This window comes from Bubalus kerabau, chromosome 18, assembly GCF_029407905.1.
Source record: "Bubalus kerabau isolate K-KA32 ecotype Philippines breed swamp buffalo chromosome 18, PCC_UOA_SB_1v2, whole genome shotgun sequence".
NCBI classification, from domain to species: domain Eukaryota; kingdom Metazoa; phylum Chordata; class Mammalia; order Artiodactyla; family Bovidae; genus Bubalus; species Bubalus kerabau.
In genome coordinates, this window is record NC_073641.1 from 18,142,334 (window position 1) to 18,156,293 (window position 13,960).

General features: G+C 39.3%; 1 long non-coding RNA gene across 1 annotated transcript; it reads right to left on the minus strand.

Moving 5' to 3' along the window:
• Positions 1-264: 264 nt before the first annotated feature.
• Positions 265-11,037, minus strand: LOC129633075 (uncharacterized). Its single transcript, XR_008704858.1, has 3 exons — positions 10,958-11,037; positions 7,213-7,286; positions 265-1,528 (listed from the first exon to the last, which is right to left on the minus strand). It is a non-coding gene; the product is annotated as an uncharacterized LOC129633075 (long non-coding RNA).
• Between the last annotated feature and the right edge of the window lie 2,923 nt (positions 11,038-13,960).

Sequence of the window (13,960 nt, forward strand, 5' to 3'; positions counted from 1 at the left end):
TCCTCCCTCCTCCCTCCCCATTCCATCCCTCTGGGTCGTCCCAGTGCACCAGCCCCAAGCATCCAGTATCATGCATCGAACCTGGACTGGCAACTCATTTCATACATGATATTTTACATGTTTCAATGCCATTCTCCCAAACCTTCCCACCCTCTCCCTCTCCCACAGAGTCCATAAGACTGTTCTATACATCAGTGTCTCTTTTGCTGTCTCGTACAATTCGAACCCAAAACAATAAAGTAAAGTATTATTTTTGAAAGGTTAGATGACAAAGGAATATTTCCCACTTGACAGAAAGAGGAAGTAGAAAACCTGTGTGTTTTGGATTGGGAAGAATTGTGGAAGGATAAGACTTGGGGAATTATAACCCCTGAGTTTCTGGAGAGAAGCTTGGTTGAGAAAAAAATCTGGGAACTCTCAGGTTTTCAAGCTAGGGATATGCATCCTTATAATACGGCACAGAAGAAAAGAGCTCCAGGGACAGAAACGGGTTGGGATAGATGGCCCTGGAAGATTGAATCCAAGTCTCTATGATCTTCTGTGTTATGTCAAAAGAATCTAGGTTATCTCAAACGTCCATGAGTGGGCTGTGGAGCTCTTTTCATCATAACCAAGGACAGAAGTCTCCCTGGAGCAGAAAGACAAAGAAACTCAAATGCTTGATTAGACAGTGTTGCAGCCAGCTTCAGGGGTTAAACAAGGCTTTCAAGAACATTGGAAAAAGCCTTCCTCTGACAAAAGAGCATGCTAGGATGTCTATGAGTCCAGACTTTGTTGTAGTGACTGTAGTCAAGCTCAACTGCAACACAAGACATGTTAGCCTTCTAACATGTCTCCCTTACCACCACTGTGGTGAAGCTTTTCACAAGTTTTCTCCACAAGCAGGGAGGCATGAAGCAGGAGAGAGACAGACCTAGAGAAGTGTTTACTCAAATTATGTTCAATTAAACTGAAACAGACTGCTTAAGGTCAGAAGAGCTGACTCTAATTGGCAAGTTTTCCTTTCTCTTCTACTATCGGCAGAAAGGGGGCTTAGGAATATGCAGACAGGTACATTTTTGCACATTTTACAATATAAACTACTCCCTCTTTTCTAGAACTGTATTTCCATTCATATTAGCTTATATTTATTAATGTTTCTATTAGATGCTACAACTGCATCTCCCTGAGTGGTACCTATTATGTCAATCTGCACAGAAAAACCTCTCTAATTAGTCAGCAAATCCACTCATTCTACCTGATAGCACTATCTTTTAAATCTGCCCAGTTTCCTTCATCACCACTGCTGGTGATAATATAGATTATTGCAAGAGATTCCTAATGGTCTTGATTTCCATGCCTTCTGAATTTTTTCAATTCCATTCATAGCCAACACAACCCCAGGCCTCTGTTTCATTTTTATATACTGCATCTGAAATAATCTCTCAACCAGCAACTCTGTTCCATTATTGCGCTGCTTCAAATCCAAAGGTTTTCAATTTTCTTGAGGATAATCCAAGCATATTTTAATGATATATCATTCAGGGTCCTAATAAAAAAGACAACACATTCAAATTAATATCATTTCAGGTAGATCTTATAAATGACTTTATTTAAATAGTAGTATAGGGCGTGATGTAAGGAAATCACAAGGAATAGTGTAGTGGGGTTGCACCATGTCAATATGGCTAAGCTAAAAACACATTTTTCAAAATCTCCTTCACTGTATGGCTCTGGCTTTGAATCGACCAGAAGAGAAATTGTGAGATTTGGAATACAGAAGTGAGGCAGAGACCATTACAATCTGATGGCAGGTGTTTTAGACTGGTAAAGAACAGGTTCAGAGATACAGATGCGTCCCAGCTGGTCCATGCTCCAGGTCTCCTTTCCTAACTGCCTCCAACAGGGAGCCTGGGCTTGTAGACTCTTCCCCCAGCTCACTATCAACATTGTAGTCCAGGTGCTGAAAGTGACTAGTATCACAGATTGCCTGACAAACTTCAATGTGTACCCCTGTATCAGTGTTTCAGAAGAACTGATTTAAGACTTCTCTCTAATTCTCTCCAATAGACCATTACTCCCCCAGCTTCTCCCACCATTGTGGAAGCTCTAGTTCGTGTATGCAGTCACTTCAGTTGTGTCTGATTCTTTGCGATCCTATAGATTGTAGCCCACCAGGCTCCTCTGTCCATGGGATTCTCCAGGCAAGAATACTAGAGTAGGTTGTCATGCCCTCCTCCAGGGGATCTTCCCAACCCAGGGATCGAACCCACATCTCTTATGTCTCCTGCATTAGCAAGTGGGTTCTTTATCACTAGAGCCACCTGGAAAGCCCATGGACCATTGTTCTCCCAGCTTCTCCCACCATTGTGGGTGGTCTTACTCCTATAATAAGTCCCTTATTTTGTAATTCCCATAGCATTTCTGCTTCTCTGATTTTTCAGAGCATTTGAGAGTTTGGGATTATTGTTATCCCTAGGCAAAAAGAAGAGCAGATAATTGGGTAGAGGAAGTCTCCTTGAGATCAGGAGGGACTTTGAGCTATGGAAAGCTATTTCATAGGAAGTACAGCACAGAAATAAGTACCCTGATTTAGCTCTCTTCCCACCTTCCAGCCTACTGCCTGGGATCCTCCTTAGCAGAAACTGCAGGCTTGGGAACCATTGATATAGCTGATATTTTCTGACCTCCAGTGCAGAGATCAAGTGACATACTGGAAGACATCCAAGACACATATTTTACATTACACATTATAGCCAGTAAAACAAAACTTGGTGAACGAAAGTAAAGAAATAGAAAAAATTTTAAGCCAAAGAACAGGGAGATAAAGATTGAGGGAAAAGTCTCAAGAATTGATTAGATGATATCAAATGATCTAATATACATGCAACTGATATACCAGAAGAAGATAGAAAGAGTGAAGCAGAAAAAAAAAAAAAAGATTTTTTAAAACAAGAATTGAAAGTTCCCAATTTATTGAAGCTTAGTAATTTTCAAGAAGAAGATATTAAACATCAAATGGAATAAACACAAAGAACCTGTTTTGAGGTGCATCATAGTCAAAATGATAAAAATCAAAGATAAGGAACAACTCTTAGAAGCTGAAACTCCAAACATGTATAATACCATATAAGAAACGAATTGCCAGTCCAGGTTCGATGCAGGATACAGGAAGCTTAGGGTTGGTGCACTGGGATGACACAAAGGGATGGTATGGGGAGTCAGGTGGGAGGGGGGTTCAGGATGGGGAACACGTGTACACCCATGGCGGATGCATGTTGATGTATGGCAAAACCAATACAATATTGTAAAGTAAAAAATAATAATAATGATAAAAAAATTTTTTTAAAGGAAAAAAAAAAAAGCTGAAACTCCAATACTTTGGCCACCTGATACAAAGAACTGACTTATTGGAAAAGACCCTGATGCTGGGAAAGATAGAAGGCAGGAGGAGAAGGCGACAACAGAGAATGAGATGGTTGGATGGCATTACCGACTCAATGGACATGAGTTTGAGCAAGCTCCAGGAGTTGATGATGGACAAGGAAGCCTGGCATGATGCAGTCCATGGGGTCACAAAGAGTCGGACACAACTGAGCAACTGAAGTAACTGATACTTGAAAGCAGTAAGAAAAAAACTTTATATACAGGGGATCAATGATCAAATTAATGACATTTCTCATCAGAAATATGAAGAGTGAGAGAATCTCTCTGTAGTGCTAAGTGGTGCTGAAACTGTTTTTTCTTTTTGGTTGAACAAGAATGTCTATAACATCTTTATCCTAGAAATATAGGATATTTTCCTTTAAGAATGAAAGCAAACTAAAGAATTTCAGGTAAAAGAAAACTAAGAATACTTTTACCAGTAAAATTGCACCATAATAAATGTTAAAGAAAATTATTCAAGCTATGGGAAAATGTTAGTGGAAACTTGGGTCCTCTGAGAATAATAAAATTCAAGAACTGAATTCTGCCAGCAACCTGAATGAAGAGGGAGATAGATTCTCCTAGCATCTTCATATAAGACTACAACCCTGCCAACACCCTGATTTCTGACTATGTCACAGAGAAATAATAAATGAGTATTGTTTTATGCTGCTAGTTTGTGGTAATTTGTTACAGTAACAAGAAAAAATAACTTCACATGTGTTGAATGGAACATTTGGAGGTGAAATCTGTGCCATTTTTCCAAGGGTCCCCAACAGAATAATTCCCCATTTTCTATAGCAGTAACTAGTCCAACGATGCTACTTGGGTTAGACTTTCCTTCTTTTCTTGACTTATTCTTCCCATCCCCCCATCTCTGGGTCTCTGGAAGTACATTCTAAAGTGACCTACCTGAAAGGCAGGCTTTGCTTCAGGTTCTGATTTGGGAGGACCCAAGCCAAGATAGCTGGTCTAGAGAACGACCCTAGACAGCAGATCCTTAGTTTGGGAGAGTCCTCAGGTTAGGACCACTGGTTGTTCTGGGAAACCAACAGGTCAGCTGGCAATCAGGGCCCCAGGGCTGCTGGCAGCTGGGGTGGTGATCAGAACTGGCTGCAGAAGCATCACAGATGTAACACTCTAACGCTTCGTACATTAGGACAAGTTACAGGCAAAGGTGATGCATTAGCCTATGAGGCAGAGGTAGTACTTGAAAGGTTTGGGGGTCTCTGGAAATAAGGTCTATAGAACTGGCTGTCTTGGTTAACTTTTTGAAGTCTTTTTTAAAACCAAAAAAGGTTTTGGGTTATTCAACTCAATTCAAGGCATTCTATGAAAGTTAGAAAGCCTCATAGCAACACTGAAGACCCTTTTCAGGTCCAAGTGTGCGGGAAAATAATCAGGCTCAGGCTTTGAAGGTACTGGTAGGACACATACAAGGATACTGAAGACTCAGCTTCATCAGTACTCTGGCATCCAAACCAGGGTCCTAATAGAGAAAAAGTGGGGTCGTTACCTGGGAAAGATTCATTTGCATAAAGACCTCACCTGAGGCAGGTGCCTCATAAGGTGAAGATATTTCCATTTCCATCTGCAGAATAGCTGGCTCTAACAGAATTTACCTCTCTTATAGGACTTTTTTTTTTAATTGCAAGAAACAGATAATATATCCTTATTGCAGCACAGGTAAATATAGCCATTGTTTTATAATGGCCTTAAATGGAGTATAATCTATAAGAAATATTGAATCATTATGTTGTACACCTGAAACTAATATAATGTTGTAAATCAACCAAACTTCAAAGGAAAAGCAGCTAACATACTTGAACATTTTGAATTCATATGAACCGAAGACTAAAGACTTTGAAAAAAAAAAAAACTTAAAAAAAAAAAGAAAGAAAAGGCAGGGAGAAACAGAAGAGAAATATTAAAAATGTAGATACTAGAATAATGTAAGATGAATCATGCATAACAATGCCCTATCTTTATAAACATTAGTGTTTAGTCCTTATAAAAATTTCTTTAGTCAGGAAATGCTATTTGATTTGTGAGTACTTCCAATGCAATACCAATTTTTGAATGCAGAACTTAAGGCAAACAACAATGATGATGACAAAACCCACAAGAAACTGCAAATACCAAGAAGTCAATTTTGGTTAGAAAAAAATTTTAAATGAGAAGATATTAGTTTAACAGGTAGCATTCCAACTGTTTATGGTGGCTTTGGACTCTATCTACTTTAAGTAAAGGTCTTGAATTGTTTCTTTTGGAAGTAAATATGCCCTTTACTACCAGATGCAAAAATATTACAGGGTGTTGCCACAGAATTATTGCTCCAGACATAAAGGAAGAGACTTCTCTTCAATCAGACCTGGCCCCTAAGTCGACTGAGCACATTTAGCAAGTGAAAGTGAAGTCGCTCAGTCGTATCCGACTCTTAGCGACCCCGTGGACTACAGCCCACCAGGCCCTCCGTCCATGGGATTTTCCAGGCAAGAGTACTGGAGTGGGGTGCCATTGCCTTCTCCATTAACAGCGGCTAGGCAAGTAAACCTTGGTAATTCTCATGTCAACAACAAGTCAAAATCACTCTATGCATATGACAACATGTAAATAAGTGATATGTCTGGTTATGAGAAAAGTGGAACAATGAAATAAGACTGTGGAACTAGAGAAAATAAAGCTCAAATTACATTCTTCATTTATAAGTTGCATGAACTTTGGTAAGGCAGTTTTTCTGAACTTAAGCTTCCTATTTCAAAATACTGACATACAAAAGTATAGTTCAGAGGGTTACATTATACAACACATGTAAATATAGCAAATATATTGGAGAAATATAAATCCAAGACAAAACCTCCTGCCAACTCAGAAAACTTTACAAAAGTAGGATAGAAGGGTTTTATTATTAAATGAACATTAAGGCAGAACATCATGCGTGTCACAGTCAGTCTGCTAAGAGATTGCAAAGACAGAAAGAAATCTTCCCCTTTTATGCAGCCAAGAACATACAGCCCATTACCCACATGTTCTTGAGATGAACAATAACTAGTCCTCAAGTAAGACAACAGTACCATGTGTCAGGCAGAGTTCATCCTAAATTCACCTGGTAACTATTGTGGCCATATGTGTTTGCTAATTAGTTTTAGCCAAGGTTAAAATGAACTCCTCATATCTTTATGACAGGAGGTAGTTCTATAACTTGGAGCAATGGACTCCCTGAAGTTAGACCTTCCTTGACCCTCTCACAGAGACAAGAAGACAGGGGTGCTATTTTTCTTGATGATTACATTTTAAAGGAGTGGCTCCCAGGTCCTTGTGAAAGAGCCTCTTTGGGGAATTTTTAACTATATTACATGCCAAATGAACATGTTTCTGACTGTTTACCAAAATTAAAGCTGGTGCATAAAGTCTCCATTTGTACATAAACAAGTGTTTGTTTCATCGATCGAGCAGCAGTAAAAATACAAAATAAAAGAACTGTGAAGTTTCTCAATACCATAACTGGTTCATGAAATAAATATTACTCCAGAATAATGCCTGAACAGAAACACTGAAGCAAGAATTTACCTGTAATTTTAAAGACCACAATACGAAACTACAAAGGCTGAAGAATGCCTGCTGACTCCACTTCAGGAGATTAAATAGGCAAAAAATGTGTTTGTGACTCTCACAAGGCAATTAGACAGGCCATATCAGCATGAAATGGCTGCAGAAAAGATGCACTGCGGGCTTTGGGGCTGTTCTTTCACCCCAGAAGGATGTGCATTAAGTGGGCATTAACACAGTCATTACACAGGGCCTTACCTGTATCTCATACAACATAGTCCCATGACCTCTTGTTTCACTGGCAAACCCATTTTGGTGCAGTCTCAAAGTTCCTGGGGAAAGGAGGGAAAATAAACTGGAGTTAAATAAATTCCAGGTTTAGATAGGACTGCAGCCAGTATAAAATCACAGTAAAATCATATTTTTATACAGATCCTTTTTAACATCTGGAGAAGAAAAGCAGGGGCATACTGAATTGTCAAGTATAGCATTTGGAGGACAATTGCTAAGCATGACAGGAACCTCAATAAGCTGAATTCTGTCAGTCTGACAGCTTGCCAGAAGCAACAAAATGTCAATTCAAATGAGCTTGCAGACTACAAATTCCTTAAAATGACAAGTAAATTCAGTCACATGGAGAAAATATTGTTTGACAAGCTACAGTTCAAAATAACTTGATAAATTGTAGTAACAACAAAAAACAACATGGCCTTTAAAAAAATTTTAATAGAATACAAGGAGGAGTTGGCCAATTGACAATCATAAAAAAAGAGACTAACACACTGAGTAAGAGATTATGTAGAAAAAAAAATTTTTTAAGATTTAAACACTATAGTTACAAAGCATGACCTCATGCTCATATATTAAGTTCCTTCATCTAACAGTTGAAGAATATACACACTTTATAAACATATTTTGAATACTCCCCACCAGCAACTACATATCAAAATAAATCCCAACAAATATGCGGGGACAATATCTTAAAATCACATTCTTTGGCCATAATGCAACAAACTGACAACACAGAAAGACCCCCCAAAAAATATTTGATTTTAAAAAAAAAATCATACTTATTATAATTCATAGATCAAATAGGAAATTACAAAGAAAATAAAATAGGCCTCTGTGACAACTGATTAAGGAAAGAAACGAAATACAAATAAAACACAAAATGAAATGGGAAACTGGCTAAATATAAAGTAGTTAAAGGGTATTTAAAATATAATTATTGGGGAACACTGTTGGGAGTTGTCAGGTAAAATCTGCAACTGGAGGCAAAGAGAGACCAGAAAGTGAGGCAGACCACTCCAAATTGGTAGATGGCAGCTTTAATGAGCAACAAAACTTACATACAGGGCTTGTTTTTACTGGTCTCATGCAAATCTCCAGACCAGCCCAGCATAATCTTAAGAGTTTATATAGAGGTCTTAATTAGGTTCAACCACATATTCAGCCCAGGTGGTCACAGTAATTCCTTATTCTTTCAAGGTTATGTCCTAGAAACTGAGTCCCATTGTGGACAGAATGTACATTCCTATACGGCAGAGGTGGTGTAGGGCCTCCAATTGCCAGGGTCCAGCTCACAAGATCTCCTCCAACAATAGTCAGCTATACTCTGATCAAGATCGTGACCAAAATTAAATGGATAAACTACTCAAACATTTTTTTAAAGCCAAACCTGTTGCAAAAGACATATAAACTTAAGTTTTAAAGATATTGAAATAATAATTGAAATGTTGGAGGGTTCAGTTCAGTTCAGTTGCTCAGTCGTGTCCGACTGTTTGTGACCCCACGAATCGCAGCACAACAGACCTCCCTGTCCATCACCATCTTCTGGAATTCACTCAAACTCATGTCCATCGAGTCGGTGATGCCATCCAGCCATCTCATCCTCTGTCATCCCCTTTTCCTCCTGCCCCCAATCCCTCCCAGCATCAGGGTCTTTTAAATGAGTCAACTCCACATCAGGTGGCCAAAGTATTGGAGTTTCAGCTTCAGCAGCAGTCCTTCCAAAGAACACCCAGGGCTGATCTCCTTCAGAATGGACTGGTTGGATCTCCTTGCAATCCAAGGGACTCTCAAGAGTCTTCTCCAACACCACAGTTCAAAAGCATCAATTCTTCGGTGCTCAGCTTTCTTCACAGTCCAACTCTCACATCCATACATGACCACTGGACAAACCATAGCCTTGACCAGATGGACCTTTGTTGGCAAAGTAATGTCTCTGCTTTTGAATATGCTATCTAGGTTGATCATAACTTTCCTTCCAAGGAGTAAGCGTCTTTCAATTTCATGGCTGCAGTCACCATCTGCAATGATTTTGGAGCCCAAAAAGATAAAGTCTGACACTGTTTCCACTGTTTCCCCATCTACTTCCCATGAAGTGATGGGACCAGATGCCATGATCTTCGTCTGCTGAATGTTGAGCTTTAAGTCAACATTTTCACTCTCCTCTTTCACTTTCTTCAAGAGGCTTTTGAGTTCCTCTTCACTTTCTGCCATAAGGGTGGTGTCATCTGCATATCTGAGGTTATTGATATTTCTCCTGCAATCTTGATTCCAGCTTGTGCTTCTTCCAGCCCAGCGTTTCTCATGATGTACTCTGCATATAAGTTAAATAAGCAGGGTGACAATATACAGCCTTGACATACTCCTTTTCCTATTTGGAACCAGTCTGTTGTTCCATGTCCAGTTCTAACTGTTGCTTCCTGACCTGCATATAGGTTTCTTAAGAGGCAGGTCAGGTGGTCTGGTATTCCCATCTCTTGAAGAATTTTCCACTGTTTATTGTGATCCACACAGTCAAAGGCTTTGGCATAGTCAATAAAGCAGAAATAGATGTTGGAGGGTAACCATTCTCAAAAAATGTTTGGAGGTAACTATTCTCAAATTTGTTGTTGAGTCGTGTCTGATTCTTTGCCATCCCATGGACTGCAACAAGCCAGGTCTCCCTGTCCTTCACTATCTCTCCGAGTTTGCTCATATTCATATCCATTGAACTGGTGATGCTATTTAACCATCTCACCCTCTTCTACCCCCTTCTTCCTTTGCCTTCGATCTTTCCCAGCATCAAGATCTTTCCCAACGAGTCAACTCTTCGCATCAGGTGACCAGAGTATTGGAGCTTCCACTTCAGCATCAGTCCTTCCAATGAATATTTAGGGTTGATTTCCTTTATGATTGACTGGTTTATTCTCGTTGCAGTCCACGTGAACCTCAAGAGTCTTCTCCAGCAACATAATTCAAAAGCATCAATTCTTTGGCACTCAGCCTTCTTTATGGACCAACTCTCACATCCATACACGACTACTGGAAAAACCATAGCTTTGACTATACAGACCTTTGGCTATGTAATGTCTCTGCTTTTTAATATGCTGTCTAGGTTTGTCATATCTTTCCTTCCAAGGAGCAAGTGTCTTTTAATTTCATGGCTACAGTCACTATCCACAGTGATTTTGCAGCCCAAGAAAATAAAATCTGTCACTGCTTCCACTTTCCCCCCCTCTATTTGCCAAGAAGTGGTGGGACTGGATGCCATGATCTTAGTTTTCTGAATGTTGAGTTTTAAGCCAGCTTTTTCACTCTTTTGTTTCAACTTCATCAAGAGGCTCTTTAGTTCCTCTTCACTTTGTCATTAGAGTTGTATCATCTGCATATCTGAAATTGTTGATATTTTTCCTGCTAATCTTGATTCCAGCTTGTGATTCATCCAGCCCAGCATTTCCCATGATATACTCTGCATATAAGTTAAATAAGCTGGGTGACAATAAACAGCCTTGTCATACTCCTTCCTCAATTTTTGAACCAATGTCTAACTATTCTCAAATATTCAGTATAAATAGAAGGTTTTCTAATTTAAACTAAACAAATATTGCCATTTCCCTTAGCCTCCGTTGGGCTGCACCCTACAAGCTGGAAGTCTTGTAGCTGTCCAGCTAGAGACCTAAAAAAGAACACAGTGACAAAAAAAAAAAGCAAAGGTTTATTGGACAGAGCATCTTACATGTCTGAAACAAAGTGTCCTGGAGCAACCCCTACTGTGCTCAGCAGATGGCAGGCAGGACACAGGCAGCCCTCTTCACTACTTGGGGAGAAAAAGGCTACCATTTATAGGGGGAACTGATGTCAGGTTAACTCATCTATTACCAGGGAAACCAGTGTCTGAGTCAGGGGGCAAGCATGTAGGCAATTACTGATTAAGTTTATAATTCAGAGGATTGGAAAGTCATGTGAGGCTAGGACTGGTCAAACAGGGAATACATAGGTAGCAAGAGAATAGCCATCTTGAATGGCCTGACCACAGAGCCTCAAAAGAGAAATGGAGGGGAGCATAAGAACATATTTTGTTACAAACATATTTCAAAGGTAATTGCTTATAATTAAAACATTAATGACAATTTTTCCATTTGGGGTTGAGCTTATCTATGTCCAGAAATATTTCCATAACAAACTATGGGAGAGACTGGGAAAAAACCTCCTTGAGCTCAGAAATAAATCTCCAACAATCTATATAAAAATTAAAATTTACACTGCAAACGTGAAGAAACAAATGCAATAAAACTTGTTGCAATTAATTAATACATATAATTTGAAAACTAGCATGCCAGGTGACTAGTGTGCATGGATTAGATGAGCATCTCAGCACCCACTCAAGGGGATAAAACACCTTGTACTTTAATCAATTGACTTGCAAATGAACTTTGGAAAAGACACCCAGTCCCTTTCTGATCACTGAAGCCTCCCAAGTTCACAGCCTTCAGTGCCCTGTGTTTATATATCATGCCATTCTAATAACCCATCACTGTTAAGAAGGAACTTAATTATTTTATTAAGAGATGGATCTTACTAAACCAACAGATAATCCACTATGATTGAAAAGTATGCCTCTCCTAAGCTATTCCTTAAAGCAAAGTGTAGTTCCCAGACCAGAAGCATCAGCATCACCTGGCAAGTTGTGGGAAATGGAAATTCCAGAGATCTACTCTAGATTTACTAAATCAGAAACTCTGGAGGTGGCACCCAGCATTCTGAGTTTTAACAAGCTATCCAAGCAATTCTGATCTACATCTAAGTTTGAGAACCATTGGCCTAAAAGTCAACTCCAAGAAGCAGTTACTAAAGGTGTGTGTACAGTACAGGTTGCCAAATGGTATTGTTTTCTACAATGTGCCCATATTTACCTGTCACTTCAAGGAATTTGCAGTGTGCAACCTGATTTGAGTTATATTTTTCATTCCTGCAGCAAACTCTAATACTGATAGCAGGCCGGTTGTTGAGGTTCCTATCGTGCTCAGCAGTTCCTCCAAATGCTAATACCTTGGCAATTCAGTATGCCGCTGCTCTCCTTCTCCAGACATTAAAACACAAATGCCCAGGCCCCAGTGCCAGCAATTCTTATTTAATAGATCTGGAACAAGGCTTTGATATCAGTATCTTTAAGCCCCCCCACAGCACGTGCATACATGCAACACACACACACACATACACCTCCTCCTAAAAAATAGGGTTGAATACCACTCGCCTTTGAAACCATTTCTATATAAAGGTTAAAGAATTCAAATAAATCAACTGGTGATCTGTGTGAGGAAAGTTTAAACAATTCAGATGCTACATACCCATGGTGTTCCTCTGCACCCTGCCTCACCTCTTCATTTTCCAAGACCAGATATGGGCAAAATTGGAAGCGAAGAAATAATCAGGAGCATGAAGCTCCACATCACTACATTCCACTTTTGTTAACTCATGCATGTGGTGCTCAGTCGGACACGAGTGGCGCTCTGGCCCGCTTTGTGATGCTAAGGACTGCAGACTGCCAGGTTGCTCTGTCCATGAGATTTCTCAGGCAAGAATACTGGAGTGGGTTGCCATTTCCTTCTCCAGGGAATCTTCCTGATGCAGCAATCGAACCTGTGTTTCCTGCATCTCTTACGTTGGCAGGCAGATTTTTTACCACTGAGACCCCTGGGAAGCCCCTTGTAACTCATATATATGAGTCTATACTCCAGAGAAAGCATCAAACACAAGTCATGGAAAGTAAAAAAATGTTTTTTTCAAAACCAGGAAGTTGCCTATTATACAAATTAGCACACTTACAGGACATTACTAGTAGTATCATTGTAGTAATCAAACCTTTATCTTATAAGAACGTATATTTAGGGGAGTGACTTTCAGCTATTTAAACACAATCTCTGAGTATTCCATATTTAAGGAGAATTAAACATCACTGTTCTTATACTTAGGTTTGACAGGAAATAAAAACTTGATAAGTTATGATGAAGATAAGTAAGTGTCTTTTTTTTCTCTTTTTCCTGAATTTATTTTTCCAGTTATATTTGTCATTTATTATTAATCAGAAATTGACTTCAGATCTTTCTCTAATATGTTTCAAAGACTCTTTCTCAAATGGTTTAGCTAGGCCACTAGCCTCATATCAATCCTTGACCTCTCCGCCCTTTAATTAGATGAATCAGATGAAAACATTGCCCAAGGAGCTTGGGTGACTCCAGTAGCTGGACAGGATAATAGGCAGAGGAAAAGACATCGACTAATACTGCCATAGAACACAGGAAAGCCTACGTGTCACTCAGTAGTTGTGTAAACTCTTACAGAAAGCTTACAACACTGTGATTTTTCTTTTGTGCTTTTCAAGAGCTAGCTTGGCAGGAATAAGCAGTTTATTGCACCTTGAGTTCGCCATGAATCTAAAAGGAAAATTAAAATCTGTGCTGAACCACTAGTGTTTAAGAGATAATGTTAACAGAGTAAAAGATGTTATCTGACCAGAGGCCTCCTCACACTATATAAATCTTAGGTAGCATCAACGCAAGCCAAGTTTTATAGCTTTCAGTATAAATGTCTAAAACCTCATTTTTTAGACTAACTTTAGCTAACCATCTGAGTTGAGAAGCCAACTTATACAACTATTCAAGCAGAGCAGACTGTCAGCACTACAGAAGAAAGCTAATCATAGAAGGTAATATCTAGGTAAGACCTCAGTGAGCTCTTC